The following is an 18,252-nucleotide window of genomic DNA, read 5'->3' as shown; positions in this document are numbered from 1 at the left end:
GAGAAATTTGGCCTTCTTAGTATTCAGTACAATACGATATTTCTTCTGGTGTCTTTGCCATTTACGGGAAGCGAGACCTTTTTCTGAGTGTGATTTTGAGTTACGTTTTTGGTTTTGCATTAGCCAAGACCTTTTGATTTTACTAATATTATATGTATAATACACTTACTGTCTGTCAGCCAACCCTCTTCACCCATGTCTCTGTTATTGGGTCATTCACATTTTCCTTATGTACCCCACTGTATACAGCATTGGGCAGTGGGTCAGCCCACTTCAGCCATTGGCTACCTTCACTGAGTGACAGCATTCTGCCCATCCACAAGGAACACTTTTGACCATAAAGAAATTCCCTACAGTGCCAGGGACTAATAAAGGAATATGTGCTTTTTTAGACCAAAAACAAAACGTGTGGCCTTAGCCAATGTGGTTTTAGGGGGTAGATTCACAAGGGCCTAACAGCTTCTCCATCATTAAACTTTTGGAAAACAAACAAAAACAAAGTCTACAGGCAGGCAGCCAACGTCAGACCTATTGGCTTTGCAAATGCGCGTTTGGGTTGAAATTCTGTTTTGTAGAATTTTCAACACTAGGTTGATCCTATTCTGAAAGCATTCTTTCAGGCAATTTCACATTTTGGTCCTGTGCTCCACTTGCAGACCTGATCACCAACACATCTATCATCCTTCATTTCCAACAGTGAGTGGTGCCTCTGGTGGTGTGTTTAGTATGAAAGAGCTAGATATCTGGTTCAGCTCCTACGCTTGCATGAACACAGGAGAATCTGTTTCCTTTCTAGGTACCCACCACTTGCTTTTCTCCACCCACATACCATGTGTCTTCACACAAGACTCACAATCTGAATACAATGGACATATTCTTGCGGAGAGATCTCCAGAATATCCGAAATAGGTCCAATTATCACTATGAGAAGACGGTATTTAACTCTGAGTATGAGAGATAACCAGTACATAAGCATCGGAACAGGACCACTCTTTAAAAGAGACATTGTTGGGAGCTATTGCAAAAAATGTTGTTGTATAAGGCGGTGACTACAGAGAGATGAACACTAGATTTTATTGTCAAGTCCAGCATTGTTTTGACTGGTTTATAACTTTCTCTTTCATCAGTCTCAAAAACACAATCAAACAAACTGTACTCAAAGCATATCCCCTGTAATCTTAATTTTATATGTGTATTCTCAAGAAGCCATATTTTTAGCCAAGTTACTTTCACTATAAGCACTTTCCGAAGTCACTAGCATGCCACTCATCTAAAGCTTTGTGACAAATAACACAATAGACATGTTAAACTCGTGTGTACACACACATAATCGGCTCAAACCCATATCAGTCATTAAATGCATATGCTTTGCTGGGTTCAGCTCAATTTATTCCACCCAAGCCATTTCCAGCTCAGTTCTCCCTCCATGTCCAACCACTCATCTCTTCTAGCAGTATCCAATAAAATGGTATTACCAGATCACCACAAGAAACCCAGCCACCTTAAAACCCACTATCTTAGACGCCACACCAATTCAAAATTTTAACTGGTGGGCAAGCCACTACTTTCATGATTCCAAACCCCATAAAAACAATCCTTGGCACTCAGTAAGCTAAGAAATATTTACAATTCGATTTAATAGAAAAACATTCAATTGAAATTCCTAATACCGTTTGATCACAAGTCTTGGTCACAGGCATTGCGGTTCATTCCTCCTATCGTTTTTTAATAGTCTTCCTGGAACCATTCGATGTCTAGATCACTTTCTGTCCTATATTAACATGGGGTACGTAGTTCATGAAATTCCTTCATTTTGCAATCTCCAAATCCATTGCTTTTAAGTACTTATCAGTGCTTCCACCACACACAAATGGCAAGGATTAAATATGCCATTTAATTCATGAGATTTTATTTAATCCAAGTAATCATTCAGAACCTTTTGCTACAGTGTTGTTTCACATTGATTTCTGGGAAATGTAGTTGATCATGTTTTAAGTCACATGACAGGGTCTTATGATCGCATTTCTGCCAGCGAACTACGGAAAGACACAATAATGTCAGAATTCCTTCCTTTCTTTGCTTCCCTCTGTCACGTCCACCCCAGCCTGGCAGCATGCCCAAGAACACACCATACACGGAACTCGTAGTCTAGCATCTTTACTCATCAATGTACAACATTCGGCTGAACTCTCAATATCCCAATAACTGTTAAAGACCACACCCTAACACCTCCCTGAACAATTACGTAATGTCCTTCAAAAGTATGCCCCTAGTCACGGGTTCCTAACGCTTACAGCTCTAAGACACTACACCCCCCAAGGATTTAGCTGCAATTTATGTCATCTACTAATATTTATTTATCAAACATGATAGTTAATACTGGAATCTTTCCATGGACTTCTCATAATTTATCCCTGTAAATCAGGGGTCTGTAGTCCGTAATATTTGTTTCTGTAATGTGATAATTCTGCTTTCAATTACTCTAAATCACAATGCTGGACAATCCCACAATATGTTTTCGATCATCTCCTCGATACAATCTGGTGGGTATTTAATTTACTAACTTCTAAAATCTTTTGTCATTTATTTGTATTTCAAAAGTGAATATTTCTCATTTGATAACTTTATTTTTATGTGGTGAAGACTGTATCTTAATTTACTTCTCATGAGTCTTAGGACAAAACCAATTTTTGTGATTTGATTCATACTTTTGTTTCTTTTGTCAATAATGCCCATCCAGTGGGTCCTAATTCTCTAAATTTGGTCCGGCCAAGCTATTCCTTTCTCGCTCTTAGAAATGTATGTATGGACAATTAAAGTAAGGGAGATCAGAGGCCAAAAGTAGGGGGAAAAAACATAAGGTGGAGAAGGTGCTGGGCGTAGAGCACCTCTTCTGCTTTTCTCACGTCTCTCCAGAGTTTCTCAAGAGTCCAAAGGAAGGTGGTGGAAAAAAAAGCTGTAGTCTCTGTGATGTAAGGCCAGGATAAAATCAATCTGTTTGTGCTCCCTTGAGATATCATAATAAATTACAAAACTCCGATGTTTCCATGTTTTTACAAGAGAATTGTATGAAAGTTATATTCCTTGTGCTTACCTTTCAAGCACTCATCACCACGTTGCACATCAGCTTCCTCACAAAGGAGCTGGCTGATCTGATTGGTTAGATAAATTAACTAGGAGCTAACACCACAGTTTTTAGAGCCTATCCTAAAGGTAAACGATTGTCCAGCATGCACCCTTAAAGCGGGCCTACGTAGGAGAATTAGCATCCTAGTAGGGCATGCCTAAAGTGGTAAGGTTTCTAATCGACACTGAGCGTAAGGTGCAATTCGCATCAGTGTCAGGTAATGCTGAAATTTCACACTCAGAAATTAGGGTCGTACAGCGCAAAACCTCTATGGGTGCTGCATCTGGTCTTTAAGTTAATTCACCTCTACACACATAGCCTCTGAAGTGAGATCAGGGAGCAGACATGCTTAAACGTCTTGCATTTTAGAAGGTGAGCTGCGGGGTGCTATGCCATGTGATGTTGGCTCCCCAAAACACAGACCAGTACATGGGTCTAGTCACAATTTCTGAATAAATTAAAATTACAAGAGAAATTCTGCAGAGTAGTGGCAGATGATAGCAACAGCTCAGAACAGCAACTACACTACAGGAACAGCGAGAGGTTTGAATTAATCATCACCCTTAAACCAGGCACCCGTGCTAAAGCTTTGGAGCAGGGTTAATAGTTTCTGGCCTCAAAGTTGATGACTATAGACCTTCACTATTTGACACACCAATAAGGCTCTTTTTTTGCCTGCGTTTGGTTGTAGTCAATGTGTTAATCCCGCATGCGTCACATCATCACAATCATGTGGTCAGATACCCGTCTGTAAGACTATTTTGATGTTTGGTTTAAAAGGCAAAAGGGGCCAGCTAAACAGTGAAATGGCCAGCTCTCTCGACTGCAACTTGACGCCTCAAAGGCATGTACCTTCATCGTCTCCTCGCTAGCTTTGACCCTAACAACCTGTTAACATACTAAAGCAAATTTAAGAGATTCAAAAAGGTTTCTGATCCAGCAGAATTTGTTTATAAATTGAGCAAGGTGCACAAGGATCAAAATTGGGCCATGAATTATAAATAATTTACTGAGGGGACCAGAACCACTACCATTGGCTATAGGTGAATAAAGTGCATTAGGAATTGTGGTCTGTGGGGCAGCTTCTGTGAATCGAGTAAGCAGTGAGAGTGCAGAAGATGTCCTTGCCCCATTATGACTCACTGCGCTTGTTCATCAGACGCAGAAGCTGTGCACTGAATGAGTATCAAATCCTCCTGTTGGACAAAGAAGGGTGTTGCGGTGGTGGTCTCTAGCCTCCATCGATTTGGTACTTTCCACAAGGAATAAATCCATAGTAGTGCTTGGATGGAATAGAATTTAAATTAGAGGGTCCATCCTTCCACTTCCAAGCACTGCTGAAGTTCTCATATCACTCCCGCAGACCACGTCACCAATGCAGCCTCTCAATTGGCCAGTCGCCCTTTAACGAGGCATTTAAATGCATAGAATGTCACAAATTGGCCTACCACGAACATGAATAACAGCACGCAATCAACGAATGCTGCTGCTGTGCAATTAACTGATGTGGTGTGGTTGTAGCTTAGTCATTTATTGATGTCATATGGGCACATTGCTTCATATTTTCTTCGGAACCAGCAATGTCATTACTTTATCAATTATCACTACTTCACAAACATTACTTTCCAGGGCACTTCTATGGTTGTATAAAGAAAACATACAGAGTGGGATGCTTTGTGAAGTGATCTGTGGTTTGTTTGCATGCCATCTGTATTACGTTGGAGGGATCCTGCGATTTTTAGGTAGTCGTTCACACACCGCTCCCCTAAATAGCCGCGATAAATGAGAGGTCTATTCAAGTGTCTACTATACAGACTTAGCAAGTCAGAGCATGGGATGCAAAAGCGCTCAAAATAAGCACTGGTAAAGCCATTAGCTCCGGGTTTAATGTGTTAATATATGCAGTTTTAACACATTAGGGTATGACGAAAGGGAGGGAGCGGGCAGGAGTGGTTACAGGGGGATCTAGCTGTAAAGTAGTCCCATGCGAACACTTGAATGGTGGTGGAAGAAATCAACCAATAGCATTAAGAGACAAAGGGATACTTCTGTTGGCTGAGCCAGGGGGTGATTGACAAAATCTCAAGCCAATCGCTGACAGAGAGAGGTTGATGCAAGTCAGTTGTTCAAAGCAGATTATCCAAAATCCACTCTGTGTATATTGTTCGCAATAGCCCTAACAGCTGCTCTGTCAAAAATCAAACCTAAATACATTTGATAACTGAAGAACATACCAAAAACGTTCTTTGGCCTATCATGTTGCCGACTTTAACATAAGTGGACATCAAATTTAATAAGCAAATTTGCAAACCATAGAGGGTAAAATACTCTCAAGGCTGATGTTCTAAGTACAAAATGTTCGTAACATGAAGGTTTGAACCCCCGGGATGTCCATTAGGCCTTGGATTCTTCAGAGGAGAATAAAAGGAGCAAAACTGAATTGGGTAATAGTAATCCATGTTGGCATAGCGCTTTGAAATTTAAGTGCTGTACAAGCAACCTGGTATAATTATAGTTATCACTAGGTGTGCAATTGGATCCCATTGTCAATCTAGTTTTCAATCTGATGGCAACATTGCTCTATTAAATTGGGAAATAATTCATTTAAAAATGCCCTTAAATGTGTAGCCTGCATGATACGTTTCAGTATGGAGCCGATTATTCAGACCATGCTGTGGTCTGGCTAAATTCTCTGCGTTGCTTAAAAATGGTCCCAATTTGGCAAAGCTTTAGTAGTGATTACCAATTAATATTAAGAACTCATTTTGTCCCAATGGCACCAGTCCCCACATCCTTCTCTGTTACAAAAGTCCACTTGCTCTTACACAAAGAAATCCAGCGGAAACTTCGAAACAACATAGAAAACTGACTTGTTCATCTGTGCCCCATCCTCAAAGCATGAATAATGCAAGAGACCTGTGGCCGGGCAACCATTGCTGCCCCTCGCAGAGGGCCCTGGGATTTTAATAAATGATGCATACTCTTTCAAACACTAACGTGTTTAAACCCATCTTCTGAAAAACAATGTCAAAGAGCCACACACAAAACAATTTGACCCTACCCAAGGAGGTGTATTATTTTTTTACTTTTCCAATTACATAGATGATTGGAAAACTAATTTACAGATGGACAAGCAGATGTTGTGACTGGTCCGAAAATAACAAGTCTGATAAATGTTGCACCAGCATGGTTTAGCTTATCTAAGCACTCCTGGAGTAGTGTGTGAGCCCTTGGTACACCAGACATGCTGCGAACACTGAGAAAACCTTTTTTCAGAAGTCAACAAAAGAACCATATATCTGAAGGCTCTCTAGCTGACAATCAGGAAAAAACAGAATATTCAATATATGCACAAATGGAAGGTTAATTATATTAGAATGAAACAGAAACCCTACTTCTAATCCTAAAAACGAGACCATGTGCCCCTGTAACAACCTCTCAGTGCCCAGGTCTCCGTGTGCCAGTGCATATGTCTCAGTGATCATCTCACCCTGTCCCAGTGTGCATGTCACCAATACCCAGTGTACATGTCTCTGCATCTCTGTATGATGTCACCCTGTCCCAGTGTGCATGTCTCAGCATCTCTGTATCAATTTCACATTGTCCAAGTGCATGTCTCAGTGACTGTGTCACCCAGCCGTCATTTCCAAGTCATCATGCCTCAAGGTTCCCGACACTCTGTTCCAGTGACCATGTCACCCTGTCCCAGTGTGCATGTCTCAGCATCTCTGTATCCATGTCACCATGTCTCAGTGACCATGTCACCCTGTCCCAGTGTGCATGTCTCAGCATCTCTGTATCCATGTCACCATTCCCAGTGTACATGTCTCAGTGACCATGTCACCCCGCCGTCATTTCCAAGTCATCATGCCTCAAGGTTCCTGACACTCTGTTCCAGTGACCATGTCACCCTGTCCCAGTGTGCATGTCTCAGCATCTCTGTATGCATGTCACCTTGTCTCAGTGCATGTCTCAGTGACCATCTCACCCTGTCCCAGTGTGCATGTCACCAATACCCAGTGTACATGTCTCTGCATCTCTGTATGATGTCACCCTGTCCCAGTGTGCATGTCTCAGCATCTCTGTATGCATGTCACCTTGTCTCAGTGCATGTCTCAGTCACCGTGTCACCATTCCCAGTGTACATGTCTCAGTGACCATGTCACCCCGCCGTCATTTCCAAGTCATCATGTCTCAAGGTTCCTGACACTCTGTTCCAGTGTCCATGTCACCCTGTCCCAGTGTGCATGTCTCAGCATCTCTGTATGCATGTCACCTTGTCTCAGTGCATGTCTCAGTGACCGTGTCACCATTCCCAGTGTACATGTCTCAGTGACCATGTCTCAGCATCTCTGTATCCATGTCACCATTCCCAGTGTACATGTCTCAGTGACCATGTCTCAGTATCTCTGTATCCATGTCACCATTCCCAGTGTACATGTCTCAGTGACCATGTCACCCCGCCGTCATTTCCAAGTCATCATGCCTCAAGGTTCCTGACACTCTGTTTCAGTGACCATGTCACCCTGTCCCAGGGTGCATGTCTCAGCATCTCTGTATGCATGTCACCTTGTCTCAGTGCATGTCTCAGTGACCATCTCACCCTGTCCCAGTGTGCATGTCTCAGCATCTCTGTATCCATGTCACCATTCCCAGTGTACATGTCTCAGTGACCATGTCACCCCGCCGTCATTTCCAAGTCATCATGTCTCAAGGTTCCTGACACTCTGTTCCAGTGTCCATGTCACCCTGTCCCAGTGTGCATGTCTCAGCATCTCTGTATCCATGTCACCATGTCTCAGTGCATGTCTCAGTGACCATGTCACCCTGTCCCAGTGTGCATGTCTCAGCATCTCTGTATGCATGTCACCTTGTCTCAGTGCATGTCTCAGTGACCGTGTCACCATTCCCAGTGTACATGTCTCAGTGACCATGTCTCAGTATCTCTGTATCCATGTCACCATTCCCAGTGTACATGTCTCAGTGACCATGTCACCCCGCCGTCATTTCCAAGTCATCATGCCTCAAGGTTCCTGACACTCTGTTTCAGTGACCATGTCACCCTGTCCCAGTGTGCATGTCTCAGCATCTCTGTATCCATGTCACCATTCCCAGTGTACATGTCTCAGTGACCATGTCACCCCGCCGTCATTTCCAAGTCATCATGTCTCAAGGTTCCTGACACTCTGTTCCAGTGTCCATGTCACCCTGTCCCAGTGTGCATGTCTCAGCATCTCTGTATCCATGTCACCATGTCTCAGTGCATGTCTCAGTGACCATGTCACCCTGTCCCAGTGTGCATGTCTCAGCATCTCTGTATCCATGTCACCATTCCCAGTGTACATGTATCAGTGTCATCAGTTATTATCATGCCTCAAGGTTCCTGACACTCTGTTCCAGTGTCCATGTCACCCCGCCCCAGTGCCTCAGGGGTTGTCACTCTGTCCCAGTGCCATGTGACTGTGCCCAATGCCTGTCCCCCTGTCCCAGTACCTGTGTCTGAGTCCAAGCGGCCAGATCTCCGTGACCCAGGGCCTCTCTGGGTCTCCCTGTTCTAGTGTCTCTCCATCCTAGTGTCTTCATGCTCCAATATATCCCGGCCCCAGTGTCTCACACGCACAGGGACTTCTTTACCGACTGGCTGCCTGTCCCAGATTAGCGCCTCATTTTGGTCCTGTCTTATGTCGTTCGTTTTCCATGTTTTCTGACCCTGAAGTTTGTGCCCACTTGTCTCAATGTTTGTTTCTCGGCGCCAGTATCTCCCTGGCCCAGTCTCCTTCAGTCACTTGCTTTCTAAATGCCTGCATGTTCCAGTATCAGGTCGCCCAGGTCTGTCCACCTCATTATCCGTGGCTTTTGTAGCCCCCGTCCAGGTCTTCTTATCCTGGTGGCGGTGTCTCCCTGAATCCATGTCTCCATCACAATCACCTGTCTGCTCACTGGCTGCCTGTTCCGGTGACCATGTCTCTGCTCTCCTGAGCTCTTCTCAGCATCCGTGTCTAATGGAGCATCTTCCATGTCTTCTTATCCAGGTGCATGTGTCTCCCTGACCCCGTCAGGTACAGTCTATTCACTGGCTGCCTGTTCCGGTGACCATGCGTCCGCTCTCCTTCTCTCTTCTCAGCATCCTTGTCTACTGGAGCCATCATCCATGTCTTCCTATCCAGGCACGCGTGTCTCCCTGACCCCATCAGAGGAGTCAATAGGCTATTCATTGGCTGTCTGTTCTGGTGTCCGCTCTTATCTCTTCTCAGCATCCTTGTCTACAGGAGCCATCTTCCATGTCTTCCTATCCTAGTGGCTCTGTCTCCATGACCCCATGTGTCCATCAGAGTCGATAGTCTATTCACTGGCTGCCTGTTGTCCATGCGTCCGCTCTCCTTATCTCTTCTCAGCATCCTTGTCTACTGGAGCCGTCATCCATGTCTTCTTATCCAGGTGCATGTGTCTCCCTGACCCCGTCAGGTACAGTCTATTCACTGGCTGCCTGTTCTGGTGTCTGCTCTTATCTTTTTTCAGTATCTGTGTCTACTGGAGCCATCATCCATGTCTTCTTATCCTGGTGGCTGTGTCTCCCTGACCCCATGTGTCCATCAGAGTCGATGGTCCTCTCACTGGCTGCCTGTTCCGGTGACCATGTCTCTGCTCTCCTTATGTCTTCTCAGCATCCTTGTCTACTGGAGCCATCATCCATGTCTTCCTATCCAGGCACGCGTGTCTCCCTCACCCCATCAGAGGAGTCAATAGGCTATTCACTGGCTGTCTGTTCTGGTGTCCGCTCTTATCTCTTCTCAGCATCCTTGTCTACAGGAGCCGTCTTCCTATCCTAGTGGCTCTGTCTCCATGACCCCATATGTCCATCAGAGTCGATAGTCTATTCACTGGCTGCCTGTGACCATGCATCCGCTCTCCTTATCTCTTCTCAGCATCCTTGTCTACAGGAGCCATCATCCACTCTTCTTGTCCTGGTGTCTGTCTCCTAGTCTCAGTGTTTGTGTATCCAGGTGCCAGCGTCTGTGTTTCCCTTACACGATGTCTGCCTGCTTGCCCCAGTGCCTCTCCCCATCTGCCCCGATGTCCATGCTTCCCTGGTCAGTTCTTGGGTCACCTTCACTTTAAGTCATTTGTTGCCTTACGAATGGCTTTGGATGACACGATAATACACAAACATTGCTTCCAGCTTTGGTTCCAGTGGGCCATCCTTGCTCAACTCTAACCTTTGTTGATCCCAGAATGCACCTCTCTGTCATCAATTCCTTTCAAACATGCTCTTGTTAATGTTCCCAATATTTTCTTAGGATTAACCAAATGGATCGAGATCAACATTATAACAGGGAAATATAGGGTACACTCAAGGAGACATTACTCCTAACGAACTAAATATAAACCCGATCTGTGCCCCTTGGGTCGTACCGCAGCCATGTTTAAGGCAGGGCGACTGGAATCATGTAGCATGGGAGGACCAAATTCTGAAGCTATATTGGTGAAATTATGCGGCAAGAAAAGGCAAATTATGTGGTGTAATTGGCCACTTTTTATTGATATTACTTCATTATTTTGTCATTTGTTCACATGTTTACACTTTCTGGGAAAACATGTGTCCTCTTTACCACCAGTTTGAAACCCAAATACAGCAATATGTAACTGAAAGGGGACCAGTGACCCTTTGCAAAGGGCTTTCCATAGCGAGCAGCACATGTTGCTGCGTTTTGGGATCCGTTTGAGCTAGAAACAATTGCTTTGTTAAAACCTGCAGATTATGTGGCAAATGCATCTTATTCATAATTATGCAGAAAACGCCACAGCATCATAATTCCAGTGGCCCTAGCTACAGAGCAACAGAAGAATATGATAGGGAGGGTGCATTAGGTTAACGAGCCCAAATAATGTTCATATACCAGAAAACATCCACAACTTGCTGTGAGATGCCACAACCCGCGTAAAGTTTTTGTTCGGATGTTAAAGCTGCCAGGTTGTCTATGGCAGAGGGCTTTGCCCACAAAGCCCTTAAAGCCGCCTTCATTTAGGTGTGCTAGCCCCACCCATCAAACCCTCTACATCACCTAGGTCTAGAAGGGCAAGGACGTCAAAGGAGGTGGGTACCAGCCAGGTCTAACCAGAGCTGAAACATGACTTCGTATGTGCCTGCAGGGGCAGCCATAATGTACAACCTGAGAAGAAAAGGCCAGGCATTGCTCATGCCTGCTTATTGGCAAGAGTGAAATAACTATTTTGTTTAACTACTGCGATTACCAAAAGATGTTCAGCCTGATATTAAGCACTCCAAGATTCATTAACTAGAAAACACTCTTTAACTCCTTATTGCCTGGACTCAGAAGACCCCCCCCCCCTTAAGCCGAAGAACCCTAAATTGCACCATTTCCCATCTGTTCAGTACACGTCTGGTAGGGCAGAGATCTAAAGTGCAGTCAAGCTTAATTTAAGCGCTGTACAAGGCACCCAAAATACTGGAAAATATATGGGCCCATAAATTGTATGGATACAGCATGGGAAGTATTCGTACTATAAATTATAGGGATTATGGCTAAAACTAATAGGAGCATCTGTACTTCTCCACCCTCCCCCCCCCCCACTCTCCCCTTGAAAACCTCGATTGTCAGATTTATGGTGTGAATCTATCACACTGACTCCTCTACAATGCACTTTCCCTCCATCAGGTTAATGATATTTTATTGATCTATCGACTAATTAGTATCATATACATTTGTTGATTTGCATTTTGATTTAAAAGTGCACTTGCTGTGAAGCTTGAAGATTATTCTAAAATCCACTCTTTGACAAGATTCCACCATAACTTCACAAATGTATAAATGAAACAGAAGATAAAAAAAGAACATCTGATAACAAATGGTTTCTGCCTATCAAATTTATAAAAAATGTTTCTGCAAACCAAGATACCCCAATATCTTTAATCTGAAATCATGTCACAGATACCTTCTCTATTCATTTGCACAAGCTCTGTCCATCCACTGTAGACCAACCTGCTTAATAAAAAAATAATGAACAGCAAACTGCGACAGGCCTGTGGAAGAGCAGTGTCAAAAAAAGGCCAGACAGGCAAAACGTTTGTGCACTCATCTGTTTAAAACAGTTACCCCATTCAGAGCATGCCAACCAATTAAAATAATGTGTCTTGACAGTACATTCTTTATTTGACCCTTGGGAAATGATTTCAAAAGTATTTCTATTACTGCTGAACATTCTTTCGCCACGCCTAAAACGCAACCGATATATTTTAGTTGCATTAATGAATCCAGTGCAACTCAGCCATCTTTTTAAAAAAAACATAATAATAATCAATGGAATGCACCTGCTAACCTAAAAGAACAAAATATAAAAAAAGAGAGACATAGACGAATAGATAACGAGAGAGAGAGAGAGAGAGAGAGGAGATAGCTATAGAAATGGAGAGAACAAGTGAATGAGAGGAATAAATGGAATCAGAGAATTATAGAGATAACAAGAAAGATACAAAAGGAGTAGGAAATAGAAAAAGAATGAAGGAGAGAGGAAGAAAGAGTGAGAAAGGGAAAGTGGGAAACAGTAACGAGTGGGAAGGACGGGAGGGAGAAGAGGATGGGGGAGAAGACTGCGAGGTGGAGAGGCAAGACACCAGCTCTTGACCCATACAGACCCACACAGCAATTGTGTTTCCTTCCTTGCAACACTTCAAAGGGAATCAGCACCATTGTACCATGTGGTGTCGGACAGTAAGCACACAATCTTTCCTTTAGTTACTTTCTCCACTCTCCACCCACTGCACTATTCATATAAACAGAACATATTGAATCTATTATTCAATGTTCTCCTGAAGCATTCAACTTGGCCATTCATCTGTGGGTGATAAAAGGCTCCCTTTTTGTATACATTACTCTATGAGCTAAACTAAGATGTTGTTTCCAGGGATGTTACTGCCTGCAAGATCTGCTAAAAACAAGACAAAATGGAGGGTGCAAAAGATATGAAGACAAGCATTGAGAAGTTATCATAGATGTGAAAGACGTCAAAACTTTGTCAATCTGAAGAACAGTTAGGCAGTAACAATGTTATGCAAAATGTGTGGGAGAAAAGGTAATGTTTCCATGTGTTATAGGAATTACAGCAAGGAAGAAACATGCATAGTGTTTGAAATGGAATAAATATGGAAGGGTTTGATAAGTCATTGAGGAGCGAGCAGTGTTAAAATGGTAACAAAGAAAGAATTCACTATTAAGCTACATGTCAATGGCTTCTGGAACATCACTCCGAGTAAGGAAGTTGAAATTATTTGTTGTGGCGATTGATCTTGAAAGAAGGTCTGTGTATCACACTAGGGCCAATGCCAAATATGTGCCATTAGTTAGGAAGGTGCAACAGAATCATGCAACACTGATGAACTCTGCTCCAAGGAAGTTGTAAAAATTGTTTGACACAGGCATAATTCAGACGATTAGGGTGTGTGAATGGGTCATTGCCATGGATTTCACTACAGGACACCTCCGCTTGTCTGGAATCCTACTTCCAGACGTCCCACACATACAAAAAACAAATCCGGTAGTAGAGTCTTCTCCTGTATTGCTCCTAGAGTGTGGAACGACCTGCCGCTGCACATGAAAGCCTCCTCCTCACTTCTTGAATTCCACAAGAAGTTGAAGACCTGGCTCTTTGGGCAGTCCCACTAGCCCTTAGGTTAAGCTATGCTCACACCTGCTCAGCCCCAGGATACCCTTCCAGGTGATAGTTCACTCTACAAATCTGCAAACATAAGAATCCCCCTGGTCAGATAAAATTATGTGGGAGCCTGAAGGTTTTTAAAATGCATGAATTAATGTTGACAGATACACTTCGCCCTGCATCTGATCCAGATTAACCCAACACCACAGGGACAGAGAGTCTTAGCCACTGAAAAGCAGCATGGCAGAATGTCAGAGAGAATCCACATTCTGTTTGAGACCAAAAAAAGTGCTGAAAACAAAGAACGCTTGTAGTATAAATAACAGGTGATATCAAACACTGTAAGTCTTGATTTCACAGCATATTTGTTTGCTTTTACCAATTTGAAAAATGCAGTGTCCAAAAATTGCCCATAAAGGATGTTACTGAATCATTCCATACAATATGCTCAGTCACTGACAGTTGGGAGCATTACATATTGCGCACCTAGAATTGGCTTCAGTCCCACATCGATTCTTTGCTCACAGAAAGACTCAAGAAAATAAGGTAGAAAGTGCTATTTGGGTTTACAATAGAGGATCCCTCTTATGGATTCTACGATCAGTAAAAAGTGCAATCCGCAGGCTTACAGGGACCTGATAACAAAGAGATACTCTAGGCTTCCTTGGTGTAAGCACTGGGAGTCAGGACAAATTCACTTCTACGCAAGAAGTTGTGAGTGAGCCATAGGACCTGGATTGTCTTGAAGCCTGGACAAGGTGATCTGAGTAGGGAAACAGAAGTTAAATGCACTTTATGCATTTCCCTTGCATTAGACTTGCTGAAAAGGGCTGCTGGTTATAGTGTGGATAAAAAATTATCCTTCTGAGAATAACGGTGGCAAAGACGCGCCCCTCAAGGACGATCCAATCTTAAGACATGTGAGAGGGCCCACAAAATGTGCTTGATGTTACAATTGATGCTACATCAATATTCAGGTGTAAACATAAAAGAGGCGGAAACTCGTATCCATGGCACCCCAGATCTTTGACCGTACAACCCTGGAGAGGAATATAGTTACGTTTAACAGGTATGTGAGTATTTTGTGTGCTGCAGTACAAGAAACGAGGCGTCTTCTCCGCAGCAGGCTAGTTCTATGGGGAAATCACACAGGAAGAGCGAGTGAAATAGAAAAAGGCAGGTGTTACTTTCTGAAAGATGGTTCCAACAGAAGCCTTTCGCAACTCTAGCCCCGCCACCACTATTTTCTATGCCTGAACTTTGATTTTATGGCAGTGGAGAGCTTTTCCTTGCTTGATCGAAGAGACTATTTATCGTGTGACTTTTATCTAGTGCATGATCTGAGATACCATGGTCCCCCACTTATCTGATGATTGTCAAGCGGAGTCCTACAGGATAGACAGGACGCAAACACCTAATCATATCAACATGTACGTTTGATAACACTGGTTCCCTTTGTACTGAACCACTTATGTCTACAGTGATTGATTTCACTCTAGAAGGGTGGGAAGGACATTTCAAAAGACATGCAGGGATTTATCGATTAAAGGACACTGGTGCATGCATGTTCCCTTCGAGCACCAATGCACCCATGCACACTCATGAAAGATGTCACCGCCTCGTTCTATCACGGATGTGCTTTCATCTCAGACAGTTGCATGCTAATAACCCTGCTTATTTTTAGGATAAATGTATTGTTCCTCTGAAGGAAATCCCACAACACTGTATACAAACCCTACAGGCAACAGTTACCCAACGCAACTATTTGTACCAGGTTAAAAGGCTAAATTATCATAAGACGATTAATATAATTAACGAGCCACCTAAGGTTTTTTGTGTTCTTTACCCAGCACACGAGATTACACAAGTCACCGCAGGGCAAGTCCCTACAAATTGGCTTAGGAATTACATAATGACACCCCTATCTTAAAAAAGCACTGCAATAACCAGATATCAAGTACAGTGTCTTACAGCCGAGAAGCATGAGATTGCATGCTTGACTTGATGTGTTTAGAAATGGCAATGTCAGCAGTTTACAGGCCAGTGGATGAGACCAATGTGCGACATTCATCTGTCTGCGTTACGGACTATTTGGTACGCCGAACAACGATGCATGGTGAAAAGCATTCAAGAACTGGTTGCAAACATGCAAGAATCTATTGTTAAATTTTATTTCACTATCAATGTTTTTGGTATAATACATTGTCAATCTTTTAATCTAATTATTAATGTTAAATGCTTTACCTCTTGGCTTAAGTCGATGGTCTTTGCTATCCGTTTAAAAACACTGCAGGAAATAATAATTTAAGGGCAGCTTGTGTGTGGCACCCATAAAGTATTCACTAAAGTACCAGAAACATATAATTGTCTGCCAGCCAAGCAAGATGGATATTTTGAGAATAAAGCCAATTACAAGTTCACACCTGGTTCTCTTCGAGGTCATTTTATTATTGCAATATGCGGATCAAACAAAGAGATTCCCTGCTTCAACCTACTGTATTCAGAAACAGCTACAGAGAAGAAAATGCATGTACTGCCTTGCTTCTCTCATTAAACCCCCAGGTTTGAAAAAACACTCATCTAAAGCTAATACAGGCTAAGTCTGAAGCAATGTACCCATCTATGTCCTGCAATTACTTTAGTCTAAAATCACTATTAAAACGAGATCTTCTCAATGTTCTAAAACCCACAGAGGATTTGCAACAAGGTTCACATTTTCAAATCTATGTAGGTTTAACAAAAAAACATATGGATGTTAAACGCACGGATGTTAAACTTAACTTATTTCACAAACGCAAAATCACAGACACAAATCCACATAAAGGTTACCTCAAAACAAATGTATGTGCTTACTCAGCAGTGCCACCCATAGAAGGATGGGGTCGCCTTTTTGAAAGAGGTTAATACGTGTTGAAATCAATACTGTCAACAAACAAACAGAATTAATAATGAAAGACCAAATTTTGCAAGAGCTGGGAACATAAGCCTGTCCTGCAGCATCTGCAGGGGGAGGGGGGACATCATATCCATCTCCCTTGAGGAAGACGACACGGATGCAGTGCTAGCCATCGATGCAACCCTTATGCCCAGCTCCCCCTCCCCCACCATGCAAGCAAAAAGGAACATCCCTGGAGGGGCAGACTAGAGGACCCATCCCTCCCCCCTTTCCCCCCTTCCCTTGCACCCCACTCACCTCCCCCACTCTGTCCAAGCACCAACCCTATTTCTCCCACTTAGGAATTAAAAACATGGCTGTGCGGTCACTAAAGACTATTTTAAGGAGGTCTGGAGTCTAGGTAATCCTTTTTCCCAGGACTGCTTAGTCAGCATGAAAAATGTACAAGAAAATTAAAAACACGTTTTTTAAGTTCAGAACCAGAACCGTGGAATTGTCTGTAAATTATTGCGAAATTATTTCATGCAAAGATGTAAACGAAATAAAAGAGTAGTGTTTTAAAATGCTGAGCTCCCAGACCCTAACCATGCAGCTGGTCACATACATACGTGTGTACAAAGGACATCACCTCATCATGAGAATACACATGGGCGAGCGTATACTTATGTCATATGTACAGGTACAAACACTATACTAGTCAGTACCTATCTGAGCAATGTTTTTGCACTGACCACGGTCAATTTAGAGCGCATAGAGACAATCCAATTTTCACTTTGAGTTAGACAAAAATAGTGTAAACCATTGAATATACATCTTTAATGTACACACTCCCCCTTACATTAAATGTTTGCAGATCTGAATATAAACACGAACATTGAAAACACAACAGCCCTCTGCAGGCTTGAGCCATCTACACCAGAGCCATCTACGCTTATGAATTATACAGCAGCCACTGTCAGCAATCCATTCTCATCGACTTCACAGGCACATTCTGTCTCGGACACATTTAATGCAAATCCTCCCGTTTCAGCATCCCTAAGGTGTCAAATGAAGGTTATACAGCATCTTTCCTGTTTCAGCAAGCACAGACCTAGTCTGTTGCAGCAACCTCCCCTTTCAGTGCACAGCATTGTTGCATATTTGTCATGTTTAAAAAATAAACAAAATATTCGTGTGCATCAAGGAAGAAATAAGCCGTAAGCATCTTACCTCTCTCGTCCTTGCTTTTTATTGCTCCGCTCCTATTGCACCAAACGCAGCCTATGCTCCTGCACCTGCAGTGACCGCTTCTGACGTCAGCCTGATTGACAGCTGCGAGGGTAAGGGCGTGGCCACACTGGCACAGGGAGGACACGCCTTCCTCTGTAGCAGCGGAGAGGACGCCTACAGCTTAGTAGCTGTCAGTCAAGCCGGCGTTCCTTTAACCCCGCCCCTCTGCTGCCTTTCTCAATCAGAGTAGAGCGCGCGGCGTGATTGGCGTCGATCGCATCCAACGGGAAGACGCCGCTTGGTAGCCGGGCACTGCCTCTCCGTGTGGGCGGGGTCTTCTCCTCAG

General features: G+C 43.3%; 1 protein-coding gene across 1 annotated transcript in view; it reads right to left on the bottom strand.

Annotated features, from left to right (window-relative positions):
- The window catches only part of RAB3A (RAB3A, member RAS oncogene family), a 122,916-nt gene extending 104,903 nt beyond the window's left edge, over nucleotides 1-18,013 (bottom strand). The window contains exon 1 of the mRNA XM_069216582.1: nucleotides 17,907-18,013. The gene's annotated coding sequence lies outside the window, so the exon portion shown is untranslated. The remainder of the gene's footprint in view (nucleotides 1-17,906) is intronic.
- Between the last annotated feature and the right edge of the window lie 239 nt (nucleotides 18,014-18,252).

Source organism: Pleurodeles waltl, chromosome 12 (assembly GCF_031143425.1).
Source record: "Pleurodeles waltl isolate 20211129_DDA chromosome 12, aPleWal1.hap1.20221129, whole genome shotgun sequence".
Lineage (NCBI taxonomy): Eukaryota > Metazoa > Chordata > Amphibia > Caudata > Salamandridae > Pleurodeles > Pleurodeles waltl.
Note: the sequence above shows the minus strand (reverse complement) of the source record. Positions and strands in the feature narration are given on the sequence as shown.